This window comes from Felis catus, chromosome A2, assembly GCF_018350175.1.
Source record: "Felis catus isolate Fca126 chromosome A2, F.catus_Fca126_mat1.0, whole genome shotgun sequence".
In the NCBI taxonomy this organism is placed as follows: Eukaryota; Metazoa; Chordata; class Mammalia; order Carnivora; family Felidae; genus Felis; species Felis catus.
Window position 1 is genome coordinate 132,372,110 of NC_058369.1, and position 26,404 is coordinate 132,398,513.

Sequence of the window (26,404 nt, forward strand, 5' to 3'; positions counted from 1 at the left end):
TTGAACTTTATAACTTGTATGTAACACATATCTGCATGTAAAACCAAACAAAGATAACATATTCAATTTATGTCATAATTTCTTGGGTTCTAAAATACCTGTGATACCATTTCTGACAAATTATAAACATTTTTCACTATAGTTCCAAATATATTTAGGAATTTGGGTTTTCTTAAGCCTGGTTCATAATTTTTATAAGCCATTAGATAGAATCTTCAACTTCCAGTCCATGTGAGCCTGGCAGGTAACAATGAGCAATGGAAGGAGTAATTATAGTAATAAATGGCATTTTTGGTCTTGAACTTCTTTATAAAACCTCATAGTTGATATCATAGTCTTTTGGAACAGCAAACCTGGGTCTTCCATTTAAATCTGTGTGATCTTGGCCCACACTTTAATTTGTTAAGCCCAGGTTCCATAATTTGTGGAGTGGGCATAATGATAATAGTACCTACTTTGTAGTTGATCTGTAAGGATCAAGAAAATAATGTATGTATAATATTTGACAAGGTTTCTGGCTCACAGAAGGAACTTTATATAAAGTTTAGATGCTACATTATCACCATCATCATCACTCTAACTGCCTTATTGGAAGGTGGTTACTTCCAATAACAGGATTATGGAGCGTTAGATGCCTTCCTCTTGGCAGCCATTATAAGCACGCTGCAAAAATGCATGCTCCTTTCCATCCACTTGACAGCCTCACAGATTTAGCTATTATTGCATGACAGTTGCTGATGACACTGGACCTCATGACTTTGCCAATTGCCACAACTGGAGCCTGCTAATGACACTCAGGTTGCTGTCCAGTTGCCACCAATACCACTCACACTTATTTTGGCAGGCCTGCTCCACGTCTCCACTAGTGGTGCCCTTCTCACCAAGCTGCTTTCAGAAAAGTCTTGCTCTCTCAATTTTTAAACACTGTTACAGTCCTCCTGTTAGAGTCTGCCTTCCTTCACCTCCCATAACAATGATAAATGAGAAAATGTCTTTGTAAGCACATTGCTCAGAATCTAGCAAAAGAGAGGGACATATTAACAACTGGCTATAAAACAATGTGATAAGTTTCATTTGCTATAATCTTACTTGCTTTTGTTTTCCTTTCACGTGATGTTTATGTTTCTGTCTTTCCAGTTCCCATGTCACAATGATAGGTCAGATCATAGGCTTAACTGTCTAATTGGCCTTCCTGTCTCCCTCCTCCTTTTCATCCAACACATCACTGTTAGATTAATCTTTGCAATGGACTGTTTGACGCAAGAGATCTTTCACCAGTTGCTGAAGAAAAGGGGACTTTAAAGGAAATTGGACTCAAAAGGTTTTTAAACTAGTTGATATGATTAAATACCCACTGGTATGTGAGAGAGTGCACTTATTACATCCCACCCTCACCTTATTATTTTTTTTCTGAAACTTACAAAAACATTAAAGTGATGGACTCCTCCATCTGCTGAATGGTGCTCCTAAGCTATCCTCCACAACAGCTGGCTCACCAGGATGGACTGCTCAGTGACCAACTGAGATTTAGGCGGGTGGGCAAACTCCTCAGGCCTCCGACTTACAGTTGAAATGAGAAGGTTTCTCTCTTTAGCAAGCCCCTTCCCCAAACACATAGCCCAAGACTTTCCGTTTGTGCTGCTTTTCAAACTATTGTCTTTTGGCCTAAACCCACTGTTTTATGCTAGGCTCTGTGATGCTAGTGCTTGGACTCCACAAAGAACATTTCTACATTTTACCTCCATGGTGAAGGCTCCTGTTCTCTGCCAATAGGGGTTACTAGAGAGATTCTACTAGGTTGCTTTAAGAAGAGTCTTGGTCTCTTCTGTTTTGATTCCTATTCCTCTGAGCGTCATCCTAGCAATGATTCTTCATCCTGATAGTCATGATTCCTTCCTGTAGTAACAGCTGGATCTGGTTTGTAGATTTTCACACACTTGCAAAACCAGATTCATCATGGACCACTTCCTCCACCATGAAACAGCAAAACCAGCAGAATGACACCTCTTCTTCAGACGTTTGGGTTTTAGGCTCATGGGGACCCTCTTCTATAGTCTTGAGTCTCAACTCTATGGAACCCCTCTTCTAAATTTCATTGATTGAAACCACTTCCCTTCTTACCCTTTAGTTACTCATCCCTTAGTTGCTCAGTGACAGCATAGGATTCCCTTTTGGCCTGTAGATTTTCTAGTTAACAAGTTCCTACTGGGTTAGCAATTCTTTATATTAAATTTCTTTGTTTAGATAACTGGTGCAGTTTCTGTTTCCTGGCTGGACTCCTTCCGATACACCATAATTAGACTATCCATCCAATGGTTCTTTTTGCCTCCTTCCAATTTCTCCAGAAAATGTAGAGTGTATGTAAGGTAGGAGTAGGGATGGCAGGAGGCATAGCCTGTTCAGGAGCACCCCCACTGCACATCCAGTTACACCACACCCATGGACAACTTTCTGTTAGACGGAGAGACTTGGGGATACTACATGTGTTTTTTTGTCCCTCTGCCTGTAAATTTTATCAATGAACCTGCTTTGCACCTACACCATATTTCGTTTGTGGAGTTTGTCCCATCTCTGACCTAACAAACAGAAGCAGGTGCAATATAGAAGATATCCAGAAAATGTTTAATAAATGGGTAAATTAAAATTCATTAGTTGTTTTAAGAGAGAAATTAAGATAAATTAAGATAGATAAATTAAGAAATTAAGAGAAATTAAGAGAGAAGTTAAGCTCATAAGTGTTTCAGACAAATAATTCAAACTTCTGTTGCTAATACCAGCTCCTTCTAAGAATCTTGATTAGATCATCCCCAAATGCAGTGACACCTTCTAATAGGCTCTGCATATATAAGTTAATGTGTTGCATTATCAAACTATTTTTTCTGATCTCCAGAAACATCCTTATTACACTCAAATACACCATGATTTTCTGATATTTTCTTCTTCCTTTTTTTTTTTTTTTCTGTTTCAGGGTTGGTACCAGCACTAACTCAAGTAATACCTTCTGAATATTATGATTCCTGCTTTGCAAGATCCTTCTTCCAAGTTCTCAGATCAGTAAACCTATCCTCATTTAATTTTGTTTGCAAACCACGTTTCTTCTTTGTCAGCTGGCTCCCTGTTAGGTTATTTCAACAGCTAAGATGACAAGAGAAGAAGTTTCCTTACTCCTGTTTGCTTGTCCCTCTCTGCATCTCCACAAGAGTTCTTCCCCTGGTAGTGACTGTTGGTTCTTGTCTCTCCCACACTCCCTGAAATAGACTCATGTAATCCCTCCAGAATACTAGCACCAGTTGGCAGGCACCCTTTCTTAGAATTCTGAATTCCAATTTCTGGGGCAGCCTCCTTTATGATCTTAAGATAGATGACCAGCACAGAGCACCAGCTAGATCACTCTCCCTCCACAGAGGTCTGAATTTTAACTCTGTAGGATCTTTCCTCCATTTTGTTGAGGTACTATCACCAGCTAAGTAACCCACTCTGCTCAAAAGTCCTGCTCCTAGCTCTGCAATGTACTTTCTCCAAGCTCCCAAGGTACAGACCCAGCCAGGCAATATCTCCTTAGCATTTTGAGTCCCAGCAATTTGGGGTCCCTTCTCTAAGCTTTAAGATTCTAATAATTGGGATGCCTGGGTGGCTCAAACAACTAAGTGTCTGACTTCAGCTCAGGTCATGATCTTGTAGTTTGTGAGTTTGAGCCCCGGATCAGGCTCTCTGCTGTCAGAGAGCATCAGATCCCACTTAGGATCCTTGGTTCCCTCTCTCTCTGTGCCTTCCCTGCTCATGCTCTCTCTCTCTCTCTCTCTCTCTCTCTCTCTCTCTCTCAAACATAAATAAACATTAAAAATTTTTTTTAAAAGATTCTAATAACTCAACCTCTGTGTAACCTCTGTAATATTTCTCTTCTGTATTGTTTGTCCTCCAACATTCTAAACTTGCTGTTTAGCCAACATTCTATATTAATATTTCTCTCTTAAATGAACTATGTTGAAATATGCTTTTCCATCTGGATCCTGACTGATATAGTCACATTCTTGGTACAAAATAATGACACCAATATTGCCACAGCTAACTGACAGAGGATGAGTGCTGGTCCCAAGAACTCAGGCCACAAAGCCAGACTACCTTGCTCCATATCCCAAGTCTAAGTCTTGCTAGCTTTGTCAGGTTGAGTAAGTTACTTAAGCTCCCTGTGCTTTTCTTCATTTATTTTAATAAGATAATTATGATACCTTCATAAAGTTGTGAGAATTAAGTGAATTGATACATGTAAAACACTTAGAATAATGATTATCAGTAAGTATTAGCTACTATATTATATATTGTATATCTACCCTTCTAGGTTCTTGGCTAGAACCCCCATCCCACCGTGGAATAAGGGACAGATTAATGGGAGAAAAATAGAAGTTTAATAATCTTATACCTTCAGTATACATGGGAGATACCCAGGAAAACTAAGTAACTCTCCAAAATGGTCCAACCTACCACCTTAAATACGATCTTCAGCTAAGGACAAAAGATGTGGGGGGGGGGGGCGGTGGTGAGAGAGAGGAAGGCCAATCATGAGAAGTTATCAGGAAAGGCACAGTAAACAAGGATAAAGTTATGGAGATTTCAGTTCTTGCCTTCTCAGTTGAGAAGTTTCTAAAGGTTTGGTCATGTTTTTCTTCCTGGTACAGAGAGAGAGAGATCCATACAAATGGGTTTCCCTTATCAATGTAAATGTCTCTTACAAAAGGGTAACCTCTGGTTGGTTTTCTAAGCTTCTCTAGTGTCTGCCGTTTTAAAAAATAACCAGCTCAAAATAATCCTTGTGCCATGTTTTGGGGTGGTATATTTTGCTCTCCTTTAATATATTATTAAAATATTTCTTTATAAAGAGTATGAGTTATGAAAAAAAGAATATGAGTTATAGTAAACATCACTTGGTGAGTAGTGGTGTATACAAAAGCAGGAGAATGAGAATAGCAGAAACAAAGGAGTTGAGTCAATACTGTAGTCAGGGTTGGGTATACAGATTGCTTTCAGACCATTAGACCTACAGCATCCTGAATGCAAATGAAATCTGCTACCCATCCTCGTGTCTCTGCATTTTCCTGTCCTATCTTCAAAGAACTTATAATCAATTATACCACAGCGTGGTAACTGCTGGAATAGAAAAATGTGGAGATTTATAGGGTCACAGAAGAAAGGCTGGAGAATATTCCCTGAAGTTATGATGTAGAAAGGGAAACTCAGTGAAGAAAGGGGGAGGAGCATATGCAAAGACATAGCTCAAGAGAGCACAGTCTTTTAGATAAGTGAAAACAGTTATCCTGCACCACAGGATATGTGTGGGATGTGGGAGAAAATAAAGCTGGAGATGTAGACAGATGCCAGATTATCCAGAGTCATGGTTACAAAGCTAAGGAGATTGAAAACTGCAGGGAGTCCTCAATTTAGTCCCTTTCCCATTATCATGGTAAGGCTGAGACAATGCTATGTGTTTTACACACCTTTTCATTTTCCTCCTGTGTACACAGGAAACTACATTTCCCAGCTCTCCCTTTTAGAGCTACATGTGACTGACTGACTGGGTTCAGACCAGTGGAATGTAGGCCAAAGTGGTATACAATACAGGTGACCCTAGAACAACCATGGGTTTGAAATCTATGGGTCCACTTATATGTGGATTTTTTTTCAAAAAGTATATGTAAAGTATTGTAAATATATTTTCTCTTATGATTTTTAAATAACCTTTTCTCTAGCTTACTTTGTTGTGAGAATATAGTATATAATATATATAGCATACCAAATGTGTGTTAATGAATTGTTTATATTATCAATAAGGATTCTGGTCAACAGTAGGCTATCAGTAGTTAATTTTGGGGGGAGTCAAAAGTTATATGTGGATTTTGGGCTGTATGGGGGTCAGTGCCCCTAACCCCTACATTGCTCAAGAGTCAAATGTACTTAAAAACCCAGGGGTTACTGCTACCCAGGGGCAGGAAAATCTCTTAACTCCCTGTTACAAGAAAAATTCAGGTGCCCCTGAGTGTGAAGAAGTTAGAGAATCTGACTCCTCTCCATCCATCCTCCACTGATCCTAGGAAAAACCATCTTTTGCTGGGAGGGACTCAGGAAATAAATGTATGCCCAGGATCCTGCACTGATACAAAAGTATGTCTAAGGCTGCTGGGGAGGGGCAGGAAATTTATGCTTGCTAACTACCCCACTCATAGAAGACAGTTAGGCTGTCATAGATAAGAAGGAGGGGCACCAGGTGGCTCAGTTAAATTGTCTGACTTGGCTCAGGTCAGGATCTCATGGCTTGTGAGTTCGAACTCTGCGTCCGGCTCTGTGCTGACAGCTCAGAGCCTGGAGCCTGCTTCAGATTCTGTGTCTCCCTCTCTCTCAGCCCCGCCCCTGCTCTCTCTCTCTCTCTCTCTCTCTCTCTCTCTCTCTCTCTCAAAAATAAATAGACATTAAAAAAACAAAAGAAGGAAATCTGCATGCTCTCTAGAATCTATGCTGTGTGGAGGGAGCTATAGACTGAATTCCTATGTTAAAGTCCTAATCCCCTGTGTGAGAGAATTTGGAGGTGGGGCCTTTGGGAGTGATTAGATCATGAGGGTAGAGTGCTCATGAATGGAATGAGCACCCATACAAAGAAACCCCAGAGCGCTTCTTCACCCAGACCCCGAGGTGAGGACATAGTGAAAAAACAGCCATCTGTGAAACAGGAAGCAATTCCTGACCAGACACTGAATCTGCCAGCACCTGGATCTTGGGCTTCCAGCCTCCAGAACTGTAAGAAATAAATATTTGTCATCTATTAGCCACCCACCCTATAGTATTCTGTTTAGCCACCTGAAGTGACTAAGATGGAGGAAGCTGTCTGCCACTGAAAGTAGACGAACTAGAACACTGCAAAGGCCCCACCCAGCAGGCTCCGGTGCAAGCCCCTTAGAACACTGAGGATGGAGGACAGGTAGAACACCTCTTCCTCCATAGAGCCGTACATTTGTGCCTGAGTGACAAGCAACAACAACCTCTGCCTTTGGAGGGCACGAGCAAGGAGAGAAATATGTGACACGGGTGTGCAGGGGCTCCTGAAAGCGGTCCGAAGAGCAGGAACACAGAAAAACTTTTTGGCAATCACGGTCCTTATACTAAACACGGGGCGTAGGTGTCTACTACTGGAAAAATTTGAAGCCTGTTCAACAAATTCTAAGTAAACTACTGACCACCTTGAGTCAGACCCACATCAACGGCCTGATGAAAGGAGAGATGAACAATTTCTGAACATAAAGATTATTTACCTTGGTTCCTACTGTTCATTTATAGGAATTCAGTTTTAAGAAGTGAGGCCCAAAAAGCAAGAAAATATAAAACATTTCCAAGACATAAAGAAATCAACAGAACCAGGAGCGCCTGGATGGCTCAGTGGGTTGAACGTCTAACTCAATTTTGGCTCAGGTCATGGTCCCACACTTGTGGGATCGAGCCCCGTGTCAGGCTCCGTGCTAGGTGTAGAGCCCACTTGAGATCTCTCTCTCTATCTCTCTCTCTCTTCTCTGTCTCCCTCTGCCCCTCTCCCCTGCTTGAACCTCTCTCTCTTTAAAATAAAAATAAATTTAAAATTTTTTAGTTAAGTCAACAGAACCAGACTTAGATGTTAGAACTATCAGAGGAAAAAATTCAAGTGACTGTGCTGCTATGATTACAGAGGGCCCACCTGGCTAATCCAGAATAATCTCCCCATTTGAAAATCCTCAACTTAATTACATCAAAGTCCCTTCCACCAAGTAAGGTTACATATTTATAAATTCCAGGGATTAGAATGGAACTTCTGAAGGCAGGTAAGGGAGGCATTATTTTGCCTAATACACCTAGACTCAAAAATTTCAAGCAAACTATTTCTTTAATTGCATTACATTTTCTCATCTTCCTCTTGTTTGCAGCTCTCTCTCTCTTCTTTTCTCTCTCTCTTTCCTTTCCTCCCCCACCCCCACCCCTCTCCCTAAGTGTTCTTCCTCTAAAATCTCTCTTGTTCTTCCTCTCCTCTTTCTACTTCTTCAGCCACTAGGAATATAGTTTCTTTTTATTTGTAGGTTCCCCTTCCCTCTATTCCATGTCTTACTTTTAGCTACATGAATTCTTTTATTTATTTATTTTTTTAACTTTTTTCAACATTTATTTATTTTTGAGAGACAGAGCATGAGCAGGGGAGGGGCAGAGAGAGAGGGAGACACAGAATCTGAAGCAGGCTCCAGGCTCTGAGCTGTCAGCACAGAACCTGACACGGGGCTTTAACCCACGAACCGTGAGATCATGATCTGAGCCGAAGTCAGACACTTAACCAACTGAGCCACCCAGGCGCCCCTACACGAATTCTTTTAAATCACTGACCAATTCATCTCTCACTCATATAAAATCTTCTACTGACTTCCTACTGCCCTCAAGATGAAGTTCCTTAGCAGAGTCCTTTTATAACCTGCCCTTTTCTACCACCTTTGCCTCCTTTACTGGCCCTAATTACTCCTGTCTGTGTGCATTTAATGTTCCACTTACTTGATCCTGCTAGTGGGATTCCTGAACACGCCACACTGCTTTGCATGTGAGCTTCTGTGCTTTCTGCTTTTTCTATTTGAGGTGCCCGTTGTCTCCTGGGCTATTCTTCAAAAGCCAGTGCTGACTTGACCTTTGACCAGAAGCGCCTCCTCGCCTGACTTTCTAACAGAGATAACCCTCTTTCCCGTGGTCATCTCTCAGTTTATCTTTTATATATCCTCTTATTGTATGTATAATTCTAAGTATTAATTTACTTATATATGTTTTCTTTTCTACCCTTTGAGCATCTAGAGATCAGGAAGCATCCATTCATTATCAGTATGTGGCCAGAACCCAGCACAGTGCCTAACAGTTAAAAGGTGCTCAATAAATATCTGCACCTATTATTAGCACCTTTTCAAGATCCATTTTTTAACACCGCTCAGTATTTGAGATTTAACCTTTAACAAGTATCTCAGTATGAATCTCTGTGTCTGGTTTTATAGAGTAAGATAATTCTCATATAATTAAGACTTCCTTAAAAAAATATTTCCCTTGATGGTAAAATGAATTCTTTCTTTACTCACTTTGTCCTATGATTTTGTCCTATGATTTTGAAGCCAGTGTTCTCATAATAATAGGACTGGATTGATTTATATATCCTGGATGTCAGTCTATTTCTCCTGATTAGATAAATTGGTAAGCAGGTCAGGAATTTGTAGGCCAAGTGATAAACACTTTGGGGGGGAAGTTATAACCAGTATTTATTTATTTTTCTGTTCTTTACAATGTAATTTCCTCTTCTGTTTTCAGCGTCAGGTATTTCTGGAAATCAGAAGACAGTTCCCATAAAACCTGGAAATTGGGAAAATATAGAGCCTATAGAATATGATACACAATATCACTATAATATTTTAAAAGCAAAATATGGATAAAGTGAACACTGACAACAGAATTGAATGGAGAATGAGCTCAGAACATATAGCAGAGGTAAGCAGAGAATGTGTTGTAAAGTGGAAAGGAAAAGTCCTGATTTTGTTAAAAAAAATTAGAGTTCATAAAAATAAGCATAATAGCCCCTTAAAGCAAACAAACACAAAAGAAAAGAATTGGTAGCAATTTCTAAATGTTTCCTTATACTGCTTCTTTCTTCCTGATTCATGTCCCAGTCACAGGCACACAGGCATATAGTAAAAAAAAAAAACAAAAAACAAAACACCATTATTTTCCTTCCACTGCCCATTCAGACCCACTCTGTAGGTTTATTTGCTCTACTACTCAGATGAAATTGAGAGGAAATCCTATGATTTTTGGTCACTCTTAGGTAGTAAAAGGTCCTCCGATCACCTCTTGTCACAAAAGGAAAGTCTCGTTTCAGCAATTAAAATGTCTAGTCCGTGTAAAATCAAACTTCATCTGAGTCAGAGCTTCTCCTCACCCCAAGTTGGCCTGCTATAGGTTGTTACCTGAAGGGGGAAAAGGGCCTTGTGGGTTCCTTCTCTATTTCCTCTATTTCTTTGCAAGTCCTTCATAGGTGGTCTAACTTTAGAATATGGCAAATATTGTCTTGGGGCTTTAGCCAAAACAGAGTCAGAAATAGTTCACTTTTAACATCCTGTTGCATATCCTTGGTAGCACAAGTAAAACACACGATTTTCATACAGCTTTCAACTCCATATATTGCAAGTTGAGATGGAGAATTCAAGAGCAGGCACTAGAATAATAAAGTAGGCACGTTTACACTCCTTGCAGGAAATACCTAACCCCACATGTCACAATCAACCGTAGTGTTTCCTAAACTTTCCCACCAACTTACCCTGAATCACTGAGAAAGAAGACAGACCTCTGTATGTTATGAGGTCTTAGTCTAAAGAGGCATTTTTATTTATGGTATTTCTAAAGAGATGTGTGTTTTACTAATTAAAGCACACAAACTTTGTATTCTATACCATAATGCCTCTGCTTATTTTAGCATAAAAAGTTTTCATTTTTTTCTAACATTTTCTTAAAATTGTTTCACTGGGGATATACACCACATTTAACCTCTAATTCTGGTTAAATTCTAGCAAAATGTCATATTCCCCAGTTTGATAATCATGAAACCTATGGAAGTAATGGTATTCATGTAATTCTAAAGAATGCTTTCAGATTTAGGTTTTCTTGTGTTCCCCTTATTGATATTAGTATCAATGGCCATTCAAGCTGTTTCAGCAGAGGACTTTAAATTCCTACTCAGGAGTGAGCAAACATTTGTTTGCAGTAAACATATTACTCAAGTAAATACTTGGACCCTTTTACAGACCTTGTTTTTTTCCTTCTAACATTATCCCATTACAGTCTTTGATTAGTCTTCAATTTTGGGAAGCACTCAATTTAAAACAGAAATAAGAATATCTTTGGAAAGGGAAAGGAAACTTTAGAAATATTACTTGCTTTACTAGGTCAAAAGAAAATTGTTCCTGCAAGAGAACTAAGCTAAAAGTAGTACTGAGTGAGAGTACACTTACAAACATTTTTTCATGTCAGTTGTCCTGCTATTCCTATTGTGGATTCACTTACCTACCAGAGGTGTCTATAGTTTTTCTACCTATAACTCCAACTATCATGGGAACAGGGGACTCCTTGAACAACTCTATATGCTCAAGCTGATACTCTGGTGAGACAGATATTCAAAGATAAGTAGAAATTATTCAGCTCTATTTCAGTTCCACACACACACACGCAAAGTACTAACTTCTGTCATTCCGAGATAAATAGCCCTGAAGAATTATTGATGAAGTTAATACCACACGAGGAAGTAAATGCTGTATGACTTAGCTGCAAATGTAGATAGAATCAAAGAGGAAGAACAATAAGCTAGCTTGCTGGTTCTATGTTCAAAAAAGCAACAAACTTCAATATTCATGAGATTAACCCTGGAACTAGTGATATTGGTAGTTTATCATAGTGAAAAGTGAACTCAAAGTCTAGAACAATATTTTCAAAGTTTGAATCTCAGAACGTTCTGTATCAGGATCACAAGTGAAGATGGGGTTAACCAGCTTGTTCAAATGCAGATTTTAGGCCTTACACTAGACATACTGAATAAAAATTTGAGAGTTGAAAACTGCCCCCAGGAGATCCTTTTTGATATTGAAGCTTGAGAATAATTAGCTTAGGATATAATGGATGATTAATGTGATGAGGGGGAAACTAGTAGTAATAGTATAAAAAATAAATAGTTCAGTGCTCGCTTCGGCAGCACATATACTAAAAAATAAATAGTTTACAATTCTGAAATCTATAAAGCTCTGAAAACCAAAAACCTTTGCTTTATTTCCTTAATTATTTTGTTGTTTGTTTTGTAATATATTTAGAGATAATTCCTAGCATTATCTCTATGTATTTTTGGCAAAAATTTGTGCAATCGTGTATATGTTTATGTTAGATCATGTATAGCCTCTATTTATCCTACTTTGCATGCATGTTTGGATTTTACTGTATGGTCACTGTGGAGTGCCCCAAATGGGGTTGGTATATGATATAAGGTAGAATGCACCCTATTCTGAATTCAGCATGGCATTTGACCCAAAGAATTACAGATAGGGGAATGGGTACCTCCAGTTGTTCAAAGACTTTCTTTCCTTTCCTTTTTTTTTTTTTAATTAGTTTATTAAATTAATTAATAATTATTAATTATTAATTATTTTATTTTGAGAGAGACAGAGAGAGAACAAACCAGGGAGGGGCAGAGAGAGAGGTAGAATCTCAAACAGGCTCCTTGCTGTCAGCACAGAGCCGGACGCAGGGCTCGAACTCACCAGCCGTGAGATGGTGCCTGAGCTAAAATCAAGAGTAGGCCACTTAACAGAGTGAGCCACCCAGGTGCCCCAAGACTTTTTAGTTACAAGAAAACACTGCACCTAAATGAGCCTGAACCTACAGCAAATACTAAAGGGAAAATTTTTGAAAGCCAAAGGAGAGAGGGAGAAGGAGATATGGGGAGAGCCTTTGGGCTACAGTCAGTTCTGACACCTCTGGATGGAGAGCAGGGAGGAAGGAGGCGGGAGTGGGGTGTGCTCCAGATTGCAGAGCATCTCTGAGAAGTCTCAGTCAAGGCAATGTGGAGTCCCTGACCAAAATCGCCCACCAGAGGATTCTTGCTTTGGACAGAAATGGCCTGCCTCTGGTGCCCCTGCCATGCTTATTCATTAGCTAGGAGTAGCCTGGGCATTAGTGTGGCCTCAACATGAATATCTGTACAGATCTGAAGCTACAGCAGCTAGTCTCACAGCCGATTTTCTTTAATAAAATCTGGGTGGTGTACCTCAGTGGCCTCCACAATTCCTGGCTTACCAGATGGAGCAGAGCAGCCCAGAAGCCAGGAGCTTCACTTAGGATTGGAGTATTGCAGCAAAATATACTTTGTTGTTGTGTAAACTTCTGTTTTATTGAGTCTTTTTGTCTTAGACTCTAACTGCATGCTAGTCATTGCAGTTCACATTTCTAATGGTCTTTACCCATATATATTTGTTAAACCATTTGTCCTTGTTTAGGATTTGGAAAATATGATTACGATAGGTTAAATTTTTTCTTCTTTTTTTGACCTGTGATAGTCAGCCCTGAGGAGAAAAGCTATCAAAGGAACTGTTGGGCTCTAGATCTTCTGGAGAAACCTTGAAACATTTGACTCTCTGCTCCAATTCACATCCTGCTCAGTCCACTGCTGTTGAGGTCAAAACTGGCTTGGTTAACAAGGACCATAGCCAAATGGCCCTGTCCTCTGCCTCTCTGACTATCTCCTGAGAGAAGCCTGACCTGGAAGAACCTATTTGGTTGCTATAAACCAACATTAGTAAACAAAAGTAGATTCTGTAAAATTTGTTACTAACTCTACCAATTTGGGTGTTTTGCTATCTTCAGAACCCAGCTTGGTCTTTTCATTTATAACCAGATAATGTGGAATTTTCCAGATAAGTCTTATGAGATACTGATAAAGGCCATTGTTTGACAAGAATAGAAGGATAAATTAGGACTCTGTGCTGACCTCTGTTGATAAAATACATAGAAAATCTGTTATGTTTTTGCCACGTCCTTTCATAGAATAGACATTTATAGGGCCAATTTTTCCTTTCTTTTCCTTTCTTTTCCTTTCCTTTCCTTTCCTTTCCTTTCCTTTCCTTTCCTTTCCTTTCCTCTCCTTTTTTTCCTTTTCTTTTCTCTTCTCTTCTCTTCTCTTTCTTCTTTTCTCTTTTCTCTTTTCTTTATAAACTGTCTTGTTAATAGTGTTTAAGTTCAGCCTTGCTTTTCCTTGTTTCTTTGCTGTTTCAATATAGTGATCACCTTGAAAATCAAATATAAAAAATTCCTAAGAACTTAAGTGTCTGTTATTCTGGTTTCCATGGGGGCTCCATGGGTTTCAGGTATAAGAAAATATGGGGGAAAATGTTCACTAGTCGGTGCCCTTGCCTCAGAGTTCAACTCTAGTTGTTCTCAGAGATTTTAGCATCACGCTCATTACTTATTTATATCTTCCCTCTTTTTTTCCACTTTGCAGATAATTGCTACTTAATTGATACTGCCTCTATGCAAACCTAGTCACAAGACACACTGCTAAATAGAGGAATCATTAATCTGCATGTATGTTGTAGATTTCCTTAAAAGGTTGGCTGGAATAAGCAAAGTCATTAGCAGTTTATTTGCAACAGTGCACTTATGAAAAGCTCTGTGGAGAACACATCAACAGTCAGTATGTAACTGAGCAATTAACACGGGACTCCTGTACTTTGGGGTGTTAGCATGGGAGTAAACAGAAGCAGATGTGAAGTGTTTGTACTGTTAGCATGCACGGTCTGTTCTGACATATGCAAATACCACTCATGCTTACAGAACCCGCAACCCCTATTGTACCGTGACCTTACTGATGAAGCCCTATGACAGAAGTACTTCATTTGCACTGGGTGCTATTAATTATTAACAGGCCAATACCACCTTTCCTTGTTATTAGAGATTTGCACAAAGCCAGGTAATAAAGCATCACAAACAAGTTGATAACACTCTGGTTCCCAGCTTGCCTTGACTACTGCTTTCTTGCCAGAAGAGAAAATAAAGAACAATTAAGGACAGAGAGAGCAGAAAGGGTCTCACAAGACTGACAGATGGGATCACCTGTGCAATCCAGACATGAGTTTAAATAGTTTTTTCCATGGGACTCAGGTGAACCCTGTGATGATCCAGTGGTTTCCATATGAAGGCAAGAGAATTCTGGTCTTGGGACAGGTTTGTACATAAGGACTTCATTTACCATTTTTCCCTTCCTTGACAGGGAGCTGGAAAATTGTTGCTGACTAGAACAATTAAAACTGGAGGGAACTGACATGACTTTCTGTCCTGTGTCTTTAAAAATTTTTTTTTTCAACGTTTATTTATTTTTGGGACAGAGAGAGACAGAGCATGAACGGGGGAGGGGCAGAGAGAGAGGGAGACACAGAATCAGAAGTAGGCTCCAGGCTCTGAGCCATTAGCCCAGAGCCCGACGCGGGGCTCGAACTCCCAGACCGAGAGATTGTGACCTGGCTGAAGTCGGACGCTTAACCGAATGCGCCACCCAGGCGCCCCATCTGTCCTGTGTCTTTAAAGGACGTGTCATAGGCCTCACCTTTCATATCACATGCATTCTAGAAAAGAAAGCAACTTTTATAGTATAAAATGTAATTCCTTCCCTCTCACTATCAGTAAATGCTGAGATTTCTCATCATTAAAGAAATAGTCAGTATTCCTAAAGTCATATATCCATCTCAAAAATGGTAATACTTCATTAAAAAGACAACTGCAAAAAGATTATTCTAGAGCTTTGTTATTCTGTAAATGGGCATCCTACTCATGAGTGATTTGACAAAAGACAAGTGGTTGATATTAACTAGTTAGAATTTTTTTTAATTCTCTATATTACAATACAGTATACTTTTAGAATGGTGAAGAGAAACTTGCCCTCAATTCATTTTATAAAGAATATTTTTTGTCACCATGCATTGCTGGATGTATGCATATATTCCATACTTCTAATGTTTTCCTATGACTGAGCGAGATGTAGTTTAAGTGCATCCCATTGGAATGAATTAATTTGAACCATTAGTGCATTCTGCTATAGATATCCTGACATTTACTTCGATCTTATACCAAAACCCTGGTTTTCCATTATGTTTTTGTGTAAGCATCTTACATGGAACCTGACTAAAGCTATTAAGGTAAGGGCTGAAACAACATATCTTAGAGTTATTGAATTGAAATTTTATCTCCTCTATAAAACTTAATCAGCTAAATGAAATGTGAGGCAGATTGCTCACTGTTCAACTTCACCCTATAATGCAGTTCTCATATTTGAGGGGAAATCACAATACTAAATCCTATGCACAGTGTAAATCTTCATTTCTCATAACCTTAACAATATTGTCTCCATCTTTATTTAATTTAAGTACAGCCCATATTTTTCTAGGTTTTTAAGTCGCTGTCCAGTATAGGGCAGGTGTTTTTGCTAGTCATGTTCTAAACATACTGAGTATAATATTTAATAAAATAAAATCCATTTTGTTTATTTAAAAAGTACTTTAATTTTATGAATATAATCCATCAAATAAGAAATATTTTCCATGAAGAGGGTAAGAGGTAGAGTGAAAAGAAGTAGGAAACTAGAAAAGTGAATAAGGATTCATGTTGTGAAAAATAACTTTGCTTTGAATGCCTTGATCTTTAAACCGGCATATGGCCCAAGAGAACAGGAATCCTGAAAGGAAATGTTTATTATCCAGGTGATATATTAACTATGGTGAGATGAGATAGATTGAAGCATTCTGAGTCCTGGAATTAGGTGCCCTGTTCCTGAACTATGGTGGAATGTGTAGAATGAAAAGTGATGAGAAAATCTCCATGGGTCTTTCATGTTTCTCTCTGTCTTGGGAGCAAAGCCTTTTGTTCTAAGACTGAATTTTTAAGGATGTTTGTATAGAAACAGGCTTGTAAGATAGAAATGTCATTTCTCTCCAGAGGAAGAGGCAGATTTGCTTACTGTCCAGTATAATAAAGATAATGTCTCCCTCCAAGGCATATTCAGGTGTGCCTACTGCCCATTATAAAAGATTTGGGTTCCCAGGTTCAGAGTTCATCTCCTAGAGCACAACCTACTGCATATGCAGTTATCATCTAACCCTCTTTATTTGCTCTGGGAGAGCTTGGTCTCAGTTCCTCAACACAATATATGTTGACTTCCATGCTGGTTGCTGTGCTATGAGTAATGAAGTTCTTTGGGTTGGAAAAAGGAGTCTCACATCTATGACGAGCACCCATAAAATTGTGGCAGGCTAACACATTATCTCCCAAGTAGAGTAAAGTCTCAGACCCATCACAGATCTCAACAGTTTGGTGGTGGGATACTGACAAAGATACACTTTCTGGAAGAGGAAAAGTTAGGGCCTTATGGGGAAATTAGTGGTATTTGAGAGAAACCCCTAGGAATTTTACCTATAGTAAACATAGCAACCAAATTGTATGGCCAGCCTGGCAGTAAATGGTCCTCTGTTTTCTTACCTCTTAATGAGCAAGTATTAGGGAGTTGTTTGTAGGCCAAATGCCAGGAAGTAGTCTCACAGACAGACACATGAATGGTGGCCTGATTGTTGCTAACTCTTCTCCTATGTTGAAGGGGGAGGATTCCTTGACAATACGCAGTCAGTCTTAGGTCAACCCCATTGAAACAACTAGCAACTAATACTATGAGTCATCCTAAGTAAATAGAATTTCCAACCCATTTCAGATAATAACTAAAGAATGTCCACTCCGCTTGGCTGAAAGAAGGATAATCCATGAATAGTATGGGCAGGATCTAGGCACATTATAGAACATTGGCTGGTTTACTAAAGAGATGAAGGGATGAGAAGCCAGGCACTTCCTGCTTGTTAAGAAAAAATGGCAACAACTGGGCAGTTTCATGGCTCAGTCTCTCCATAGTTTAGCATGACTAACTTAGTTCCATTCAGAGATGACAGTAAAAGGTCACAAGGTTTTTGTTTTGTTTTGTTTTGTTTTTTGTTTTTTTGTTTTATTTTGCAGTGGGTCATGGCTGCACTAAGGGAAATTAGGCCCTCCCAGGGAGATTTCCTGGACACATAAATTCCCTTGAGAACCCACAGGTGAGATATTGACTAGACTTTGGACTCTTACTTCCCTCATTGGGCTAACAATACCAAAGGAGTTTACTTGCTGGAGAATGAAAAATTGACCCAAAGAATTTTAGATAAATTTTTGTAGTCAGCCCTGACACCACAGAATACTCCCTAGCCTTTCTACTGAAATTGGGTATAAACCTAAGGTATACTATTTTGGCCATGGGATAGCAAATGATACAGATTAAGATAGATTCCATTTAAAAGGATGACTATTGCTCAGGGGTGCCTGAGTGGCTCAGTCAGTAAAACATCTGACTTCATCTCAGGTCATGATCTTGCAGTTTGTGGGTTCAAGCCCTGCGTCGGGCTCTGTGCTGACAGCTCAGAGCCTGGGGCCTGCTTCAGATTCTGTGTCTCCCTTTCTCTGTGCCCCTCCCCTACTTGCACTGTCTCTCTCTTGCTCTCTCTCTCAAAATAAAATAAAATAAAATAAAATAAAAACATAAAAAATTTTTAAAAAAAGATGACTATTGCTCAAATCAATCCCAAGTGAATCAAAGTGTACAAACCTGAAAGCAGCAATCTCAAAGCAGTGTGCCTAGGGCTACCGAATCAGAGGGTCCCCAAAGCTAAAGTATGTGTGTAAGTGATGATAAACCTGGTTGATAAAGGCCTTTGGTGAGCCACTAACATGGGAATTTTGTTTGGTTGAGCCATGAAAAACCACTGTGTCACTGGAGACCTACGGTAAGTGTGCCTTACTTAATAGCACAAGAGTACTCTCACCTTCTGCATTTCCTTTCCCTCCCTCCCTCACTAGCCTGATCTTAGCTGCTTTACAAAGAAAGATAATTAGGGAGAAAAGCTAAAGTTTCCTTGTTCCCAAGGGGGACTGAAGTCCATACCTATTCATCCTAGTAACATGCAGAACTTTGGAGAGGGTAAGGACCTAAATTTTTATAGCTCTGTTAGGTACAGGCAGAAAGTTACTGTCCTATATGATCCTAGGGTGAGGAAAGGGATGCCCAAATTCAACTGACAGGGTTTGGGAAAGGTTTGCAGTGGAGAAAGGAAGTTAAAATGAACTTGTGGATTGGACTCTTTGGGTTATTTCAGTGTACTATATTGTTGTGGCTTCCCTTGATGAATATATAATTGATATTAATGTTTCACATTCTTGTACTATGAATGTTCCTAAAGTCCTGGGGGGATTTTTCTGATCAGTAAGAGCACATCTGGAAAAATGCTAGTGGGAAACATAAAATTCTTCCTATCATCTCTTTCTGACATCTCTGCAGCCTAAAATAAAGCTACTGACTATGTGCCCTGAGTGGTGCCCTGAATTCACAGAGTTTCCCCTAAATATTTGGGCCTAGTTCATTGATGATTCAGATTAAGCAGAAATCCAGCAGTGTCTACTGATCAGCTCTGGCTCCTCAACCTTAGTGCCGGCCATACAGAACCAAAAATGACTGGTTGTTCCTCTCTGTGGGCACAGCTTAAGACACTTTCATAGCTTTAGCCTTTACTACCCTTGATGAACCTACTTATAGATTGAATGAATCTTGGACTGTTGCCTAGATGTTTGTTCTGCTACTTGTAAAACTATAGTCTGGAAGATTGTAGGAATCTTTTTGACAGACTGGCTACAACTGGTCCTTGACCCCCCTCTTAGGGTTATCCATGGCACCTTACCACTATTGACACTTTTCACGTTATGAGGTTGCCTTTCCAGTCCAATCAGTCAATTCTGGCCACTAATAGGTGTCAGGCTTTCAGCTTTTCAGTTCATGTGCAGTTTGACAGTCATGCAGCTCTTATCACAAAATCCAGTGAATAAGGGGTGATAGCAAGGTTTTGGTTATCTTCCATGTACTTGACCATTCACAATCCTCTGATATTATTGATTTTTAGAATGGCCTCATAAAACATTGACTTCAAAGCTCTCTGACTTTAACTCCCCACCTCATCCTGGTCCACACAGTTTAAGGACAATTTGGTCACTGAATATGGCTATCTACATAAATGTTCATTGTACTTTGGCCACTTCCTGGATAATTGTCATAATGATCAGGACAAAAGGGGGGTTATATAGATCTATTTTGCAAATTCGTATTTCTGAGATATTCCTAGGCATAATGACTTTTTTTGTCCCTAAAAGCCACTTCAGGATGGCCTGATTGGTAACCCTCTTGGTGGCAGCCCAGCCAAAGGGGACCTAATGAATTCTAACTTAATTTTGGTCAGCCACTTGGCTTATCTGATTGAATAACCATGGGCTTAGAACATAAGGATAATAACTACTTGGTCAAGTGCAGTGCTTTAAGTTTCCTCCTATGATGGCCAATTTGTCAAAGTGGGGGAGCATAAGGGTTTTGATAAGTTTTATAAAAATTCCCATGTCTCTCTTTCACCTGATCCTTCTTTATGAGTAGGAGGTGGTTAGAAAAAAGGTGAGGATATAGCTATACACAGATTTTGTGGTAGTTGAGGGAAAACAGCATCCCTGTTCTCTGGGGAAAGAACAGTTCAGATACCAAAAGGTATGAGGGAAAAAGAGCATTAATAAATTCTTTCTTTCATAATCATCCCTGCCACTTTATTCATGGGGTAAAATATCTTGTGTGGCTCTCCTAAGTTGTTGCAAACACTTTGAAAAACTGACTGCTAGATCTGCCATGCCCTGTCAGATGGGCCTGACCAAGATATGATTGCTCTTTCCTGGAACCCAGCTTAAAAAACTATGGAAAAGAACAGATTATGGTCCCACCTCAGCTACCAAGTGCACAAAACATCCATCAACACCTCGGGGTACTTGCCTTATTCCATTGCTGTAACTGTCAGTCATTCCATGGGACAGATAAGTGACACCTGGTTGGTGCTGTGGACAAATAGGGTGGGTCAGAAGAACTGCCTGAGAACTAGATTAAAAAATTCAAACAGAACCAGGAATTGTAAGGGTTACCAGCCAGTGGGAGGCCATATTTGATTACTGTCAAACTGGGCTCACAATTGATGTAAGTACTACTGATGGAGACTGACAATTAGAGATAACATGTTTTTTCCACGGGCACCACACACACCTCTATGACTATACTCTCTGTGTTGAAACCAGACATTACCTTGCCTCCCTCCCCAAAATATGGTGACTTGTGCCTAAGGGGTGGTCATAAGACCTTCAAATGTTTAAAGAAACACCACCAATAGATTATTTTGCCCTTAGATGACTTAAAGATCTCTCAAAATTAGCCATCCTTGATTACCTGGGGAAACTTCTGGAGGGATTAATGCTACATTATTGTGTGTGCCCTGGAGACACCTTTAATAGTCATCATCTAATTAAAAAAGCAGCATGAAATTTGTCACTGGTATCAGCTGAAATGATTAATCACACCACTGGTCAGGGCTGCTATAGAGGACAGAATTTGATCTAGATGTAGCCATATACCTGAATTAATGCTTTCAATCTAGTGAGAAAGTCAAAATAGAGCCTTGAGAAAGCCACCTGGCTTTCTAAGGTAGATCATGATACTTTCATGGGATTTATTCAGCTGGTATGGTGTGGGATTTGGGGGCTATGGTTAATGTCAATCCTGCAAGTTAGCGTCATCCTGCTGCTTAAAGTCCTATGGATATCGACCTGAATTAAATTCTATCTGAGACAAATTGAAAGAATTTGGCCCCAGCCTCTGTTGGTCAGATCAGAGTGGCTGATGCAGTCACATACTCATGGGAATATTTGCCAGAAGTCAAAATGGTTTAGAAACAAAGGATGAATTTTGTAGGAAGACAGTTATCCATGGGTCTCTCACATTTTTGCTTGTCTTGAAAAATGAGTCATTGACTGCCTTTTGCTCCAAACTATCATTTCAAGAATGTTTGTTTAGTGAACAGCTTTGAAAGATAGAGATAATGTCTCCATCTGGAGCAAAGAGCAAGCTTGCTTACAGTCTTGGACAATAGTATCTTTCTCCAGAACAAAGGACAAGCATCCTTGCTCTCCAGTATAATGTCTCCCTCCAAAGCCAAAAGCAGGCACATTTCTCAGTCATGTTAAAAGATCCAGACTCAATAATCTCAGGGTTTCTTTGCTCCCATGCAACCCTTTGCATGTTCAGGTGTCATATGGTCCTCTTTGTAACTACCCTGTGGACTTGGAGATAATTACATGAAAATATGAAGAGCTTTATGCACAAGGATGGTCTTTGGAACATTGTTTGTAATAGTAAAGATTAGAAATTTTATCATATATATATAATGCAAAATTGGTAGCTATTAATATGAGCTATTAAAATTTGCAGGCATTTTATTTGATATGTAACTATGCACAGAATAGTTAAGTGGTGTTATAAATGGTAAGAGATGAGGCTGAATAGGTAGGCAGAGGCCAGATTTAGAAGGAATTTAAAAAGGATATAGCAGGAAACTTCATTGAAGGGACTTAGATGATCATATTTTTATACAAACTCTGAAAGCATATACAGATGACATTGAAATCAGATCATTTAGGATGTCCTTACAATAATCTAGGCAAGAGATGGTAAGACACTGTAATACCACCTGGCAGTAATAATAGCAATGATGGGATGACTTCATGAGACACATCAAAGGGGAAATTCACAGGATTTGATGAATCATTGGATGACACTATGTGAGGCAGAGAAGAAAGGAGGCTGTGAATTAATGGAAGGTGTTAAAAATGACATCCAGGGCAATTGTGATTATCGTGAGAGATGGAATCTGGGAGAATGAGCTGGTCTAGTTTCAGTTACTGGGGAAAAACAGGCTTCCATAGGAACGTGTTGAATAAGCAGGTGGATATGTCTTCTAGTATTAAAGATGAAGAGGGAGGGCTGTGGTGGAGGTGTAGGTTTGGGAGCTGTTGATAGAAAATATTTCAAATTATGGTACAGAATGAGGTTCCCCAGCAAGATCATATGAAATATTACAAAAATCCCCAAAATGGAAATGTACAAAACAACATTTTTTTTGTAGCCAATGAGAGAGATTTAGAGAACAAAAGGAGGGGTATTGAATCTAAAAAGTGAGTCTTAGAACGGATGATAGTCCTTAGAGAAATGAAGCCTCTCTTATTGGCACTCATTATCATCTTAAGTCATTGTTTCCATGGACATTTTGAAAAACTCAATGAGAGTACAAAGAGATTTATGGTGAAAAATTGTCAATGGGAAGTATAAACTATATATCTTTTTAATTCTGAAGATACAACACTTTTCTTTTGTAACAAAAATACCAAAACAAAACTCTACATTATCTTTTTGGCTAGAAGAAATGTGTAGGAGAGAGTTATTCTCGGGATAATTGACTGAGGGAAGATGTATTTATCTTCCTAGAAAACGATGGCATAGATTTTTAAATGTCTTGAATTTTGTCTGGTGGGAGGGGAAATCCACTGACCATGCCCATCAAGCCACAGATGAATGCTTTTAATTCAGCCACTCTGGTTCTCTCGGCCAGGTGGGAAGAGTAGGCTAGGAACACAGATGTGTGTAACATATCCCTATGTCAGCAGGGTGGGAGGGGGTGTCTCAAGATATATTTTATTTCCTCTTTAAAAATAAGGTTTTTTTCTTCTTTAAAAATAATGATGGCCAGTAATAAAGAATATTCAAGAGAAGTGCCAACTATCATGATGGGTACCTTTGCCAATTCTTTGCCCTGCTAAAAACCTGAAAAAGAGTATTAAATTTGGTATAGGATTACAAAGACTGCTCCTTCAATTCAAGTGATTAGAAACATGGAAGGGAGTTCTTGAAAACACAACAAAGCATTAAAAAATTAATTGCAAAATATCTGCCCTTTCATACCCTCTGCTTTTCCATCCTCAGCCCCCTTCCACGACCACCACTAGCATCTTGCAGAATTGAAAGTCAGAACAAAGGGGTGAGAAGAGACCAACAGAACACAAGACCTGACACGTCTGTGAAGAATGACAGGTAAAGGGGTTGCCTGTGTTATCTGGAGGAAGGTTCATTATAGGATGGTAATTAACATTATCCCTCACACCAGTAAGTTAGAAGAAGAGGGGCATACAATTCCTCTGAATTATTTCATAGTCTACTAAGACTTATCCCTTCTGTGCCCTCCTGACAATTTGTGCAATGTTCCCAGATTCTCTCCTCATCAATTTTCTTCTTGTTTTTTTAAAGAGAGAAGCCCAAGTCATTTTCCAGAGCTAGTTCTTTGTGCTTACTATTGCAGATTGCCTTAAAAGGTATGTGCCGGGAGACTGTACATATTAAGGACAAGGGAGGCTCACCGTATAATCTATGCATCACATGAAGGATTTATAAAATAAGAGGCTATTTATAGATGATGATCTAAACTCTCATCACGTTCTTTTCCCTCCCAGAGAATCCCACTTGGATTTCTCTCCTTTTTTCCTTCCTTGCTAATTGAATCTTCCTTTTTTTAATGTTTCTTTCTATTGTCTTTTCTTTGCTTCCTTTGAAGAGAAAGTTAGGTTTTTGTTCTTGTTTTATCCCTTTTTATCTTATTTTCTATTGAATAGATGGTCTGTTGTTTTGTATCTCACCACTAAGTTGGGAAATTCTCCACACCATTTATTTAATGAACTAATTACAATTCTTCTGACTTTAATTTGGTCAATTACAATTTATGTTTGGTTACCTCAAGTTCCTAGACTGACACAAATTGTGTCACTTCTAGCAGCTACAAATGCCATTGAAAATAAAAATTTGGTGTCGTTCCAATCAGTCAGCTCTCCCTTCTCCTTTTTAATTATTTATTTTATTTTTAAGGCTCAAACTTCTGTCATTATGAAGAGGGTTGTTCATTATTCCAAAAACTGCTAAGAACAGGATTGCTACCCAAGCAGAAGAGAATCTGTTTTAAGTGGTGAGACATTTGGGTTGATTGTGGAAGAAAAAGGTGCCTCATATTCTTCCTTCCCTAGTAGAAATGCTTTTTTTTAGAATTCTCAGACCTGGTCCTTATTCACATTATTCTCAAAATAGAATGTAGTGACATTTATAAAAGGATGAATAAATCCTACTTTGTTGCTTTACACCTAAATACTTCAAAATTTAAACACTTCATGAAAAAAAGATTAAAAGTGTATCTATTAACACTAATGTACTTACTTTAGTGGATTCCAGGCTGTAGGATGTTAAAACAATAAGATTAAGTGTTGAAAGAGTCATTCTAAATATTTATTTAGCCCCATCTACCTATATCACTGTAATTGATGTTTCTCTGAGATACAAAGAAAGCACATTTCAATTTGATTCAACAAATATTTATTAAATTACTATTATTGCCAAGACACCGTGCTAAGTACTGCATGGAATACAAATATAGGAAATGTAGTCTGGTAAAGGCTGGAGTTCAGTTCTGTTTATCTCAGACAAGATTTATTGAGCACCTAGGTACCATGCAAAGTATTGAAAAATACAATACGTTTTCTGTAGGCAAAGAAATGTATAGCCTGGCAAGTTGGGGTTGATGAATCCTTAAAATTCAATGTAAAATTGTGTGGGTCAGTGGTGTGTGTGTGTGTGTGTGTGTGTGTGTGTGTGTGTGCACATTCGTATTTTTTCTGAGAAGAAGGATACTATCTTCTGGATTCTCAAAAAGTTCAGTGACACCCCAAAATATTTAAAGTCATGTGTGCAGTACAGAGTAGATTCTCAGTGCTGTAAGAGAGATCCAAACAAAGGACTCTTTCGGACCCTGGTTCTTCAGTTGCCCACATGGTGCTTGGAACTGGGCTATGTGCTGAGATGACCACTAGCAGAGGATTTTACAGAGAAAAGGGAAAAGGTCCTCAGAACCAGAAGGGAATTTTAAACGTTACTGCTAAATAGAGGGATATTAAATGTTACAGGAGAGAAGGGAATCGTCAGTACATCCTGGAACAGAGGCAGCAGGCTTTTGGATCCCTGAGGAAATACAGCTCTAAGGAGCCATGGAGGACATGTAGGGCTTAAGTAATTAGAAACAGAGGACAGTGCATTTCTGGTTTGGGGAGATGGCTTTAACAAAGCTGCAGTTCAAGGAGTAAGCAGGAAGTGGACAGTGATTCTTTCCTTGATGTTTCTGGATGCACCCTGAAGTGATGGAATCCTGGATCCAGACTCTTTGGAGTCCAGTTGTCCTTCAACTTGGCTTTAACAGTTGCCACACCTGTTATACCACTGCTGGCTGAGCCAAAAAGTAGAGATTTTTGTGTGCATAAATACACAGAAAAATTCTGTTTGTATACAGAAACATGCAGACATGTTAGTGTCATATATATATACACACATATATATACGTGTATATGTATATATATGAGCGAATATATGTATATATGAGTGAATATGTATATATGAATGAATATATATATATACATATATATTCATCTCTTACACAGCTTTTCTGATCACCATTCATTAACATATTTTTGAAGAGCTTACCTTTTGCTAAGTCTTGTGTGAGAACTGAAAAAGAAAACTAGCTCCCATGATCAAGGAGCAAATGTTCATCATGTGAAGAGAGAAAGGGGAAGTATTGCAGCAAGAAAAGCACAAATAAAGGCAGAGAGGCAGGTCACCTTATGCCTCTTCCTGGAAATGGCAAGTATTTCATTTGAACTGTTGTTGAAAGCAGAACCCATCAAAGACTGAATTTGATGAAGTAAGACCTCATGGAATACAATGTATATCATGTTCAGAAGCTCAGGTTTTAGATACCAGGGAACCTTTAAAAGAGTT

General features: G+C 39.0%; 2 long non-coding RNA genes across 2 annotated transcripts in view; one reads left to right on the forward strand and one right to left on the reverse strand.

Annotated features, from left to right (window-relative positions):
• The window catches only part of LOC111559534, a 327,598-nt gene that overhangs the window by 134,196 nt on the left and 166,998 nt on the right, over positions 1–26,404 (forward strand). Inside the window, exons 3-6 of the long non-coding RNA XR_006594441.1 lie at positions 9,343–9,519; positions 23,519–23,626; positions 23,840–23,904; positions 24,452–24,548. This is a non-coding gene — a long non-coding RNA (uncharacterized LOC111559534). The remainder of the gene's footprint in view (positions 1–9,342; positions 9,520–23,518; positions 23,627–23,839; positions 23,905–24,451; positions 24,549–26,404) is intronic.
• The window catches only part of LOC123383976, an 82,114-nt gene that overhangs the window by 9,693 nt on the left and 46,017 nt on the right, over positions 1–26,404 (reverse strand). The window lies entirely within an intron of this gene.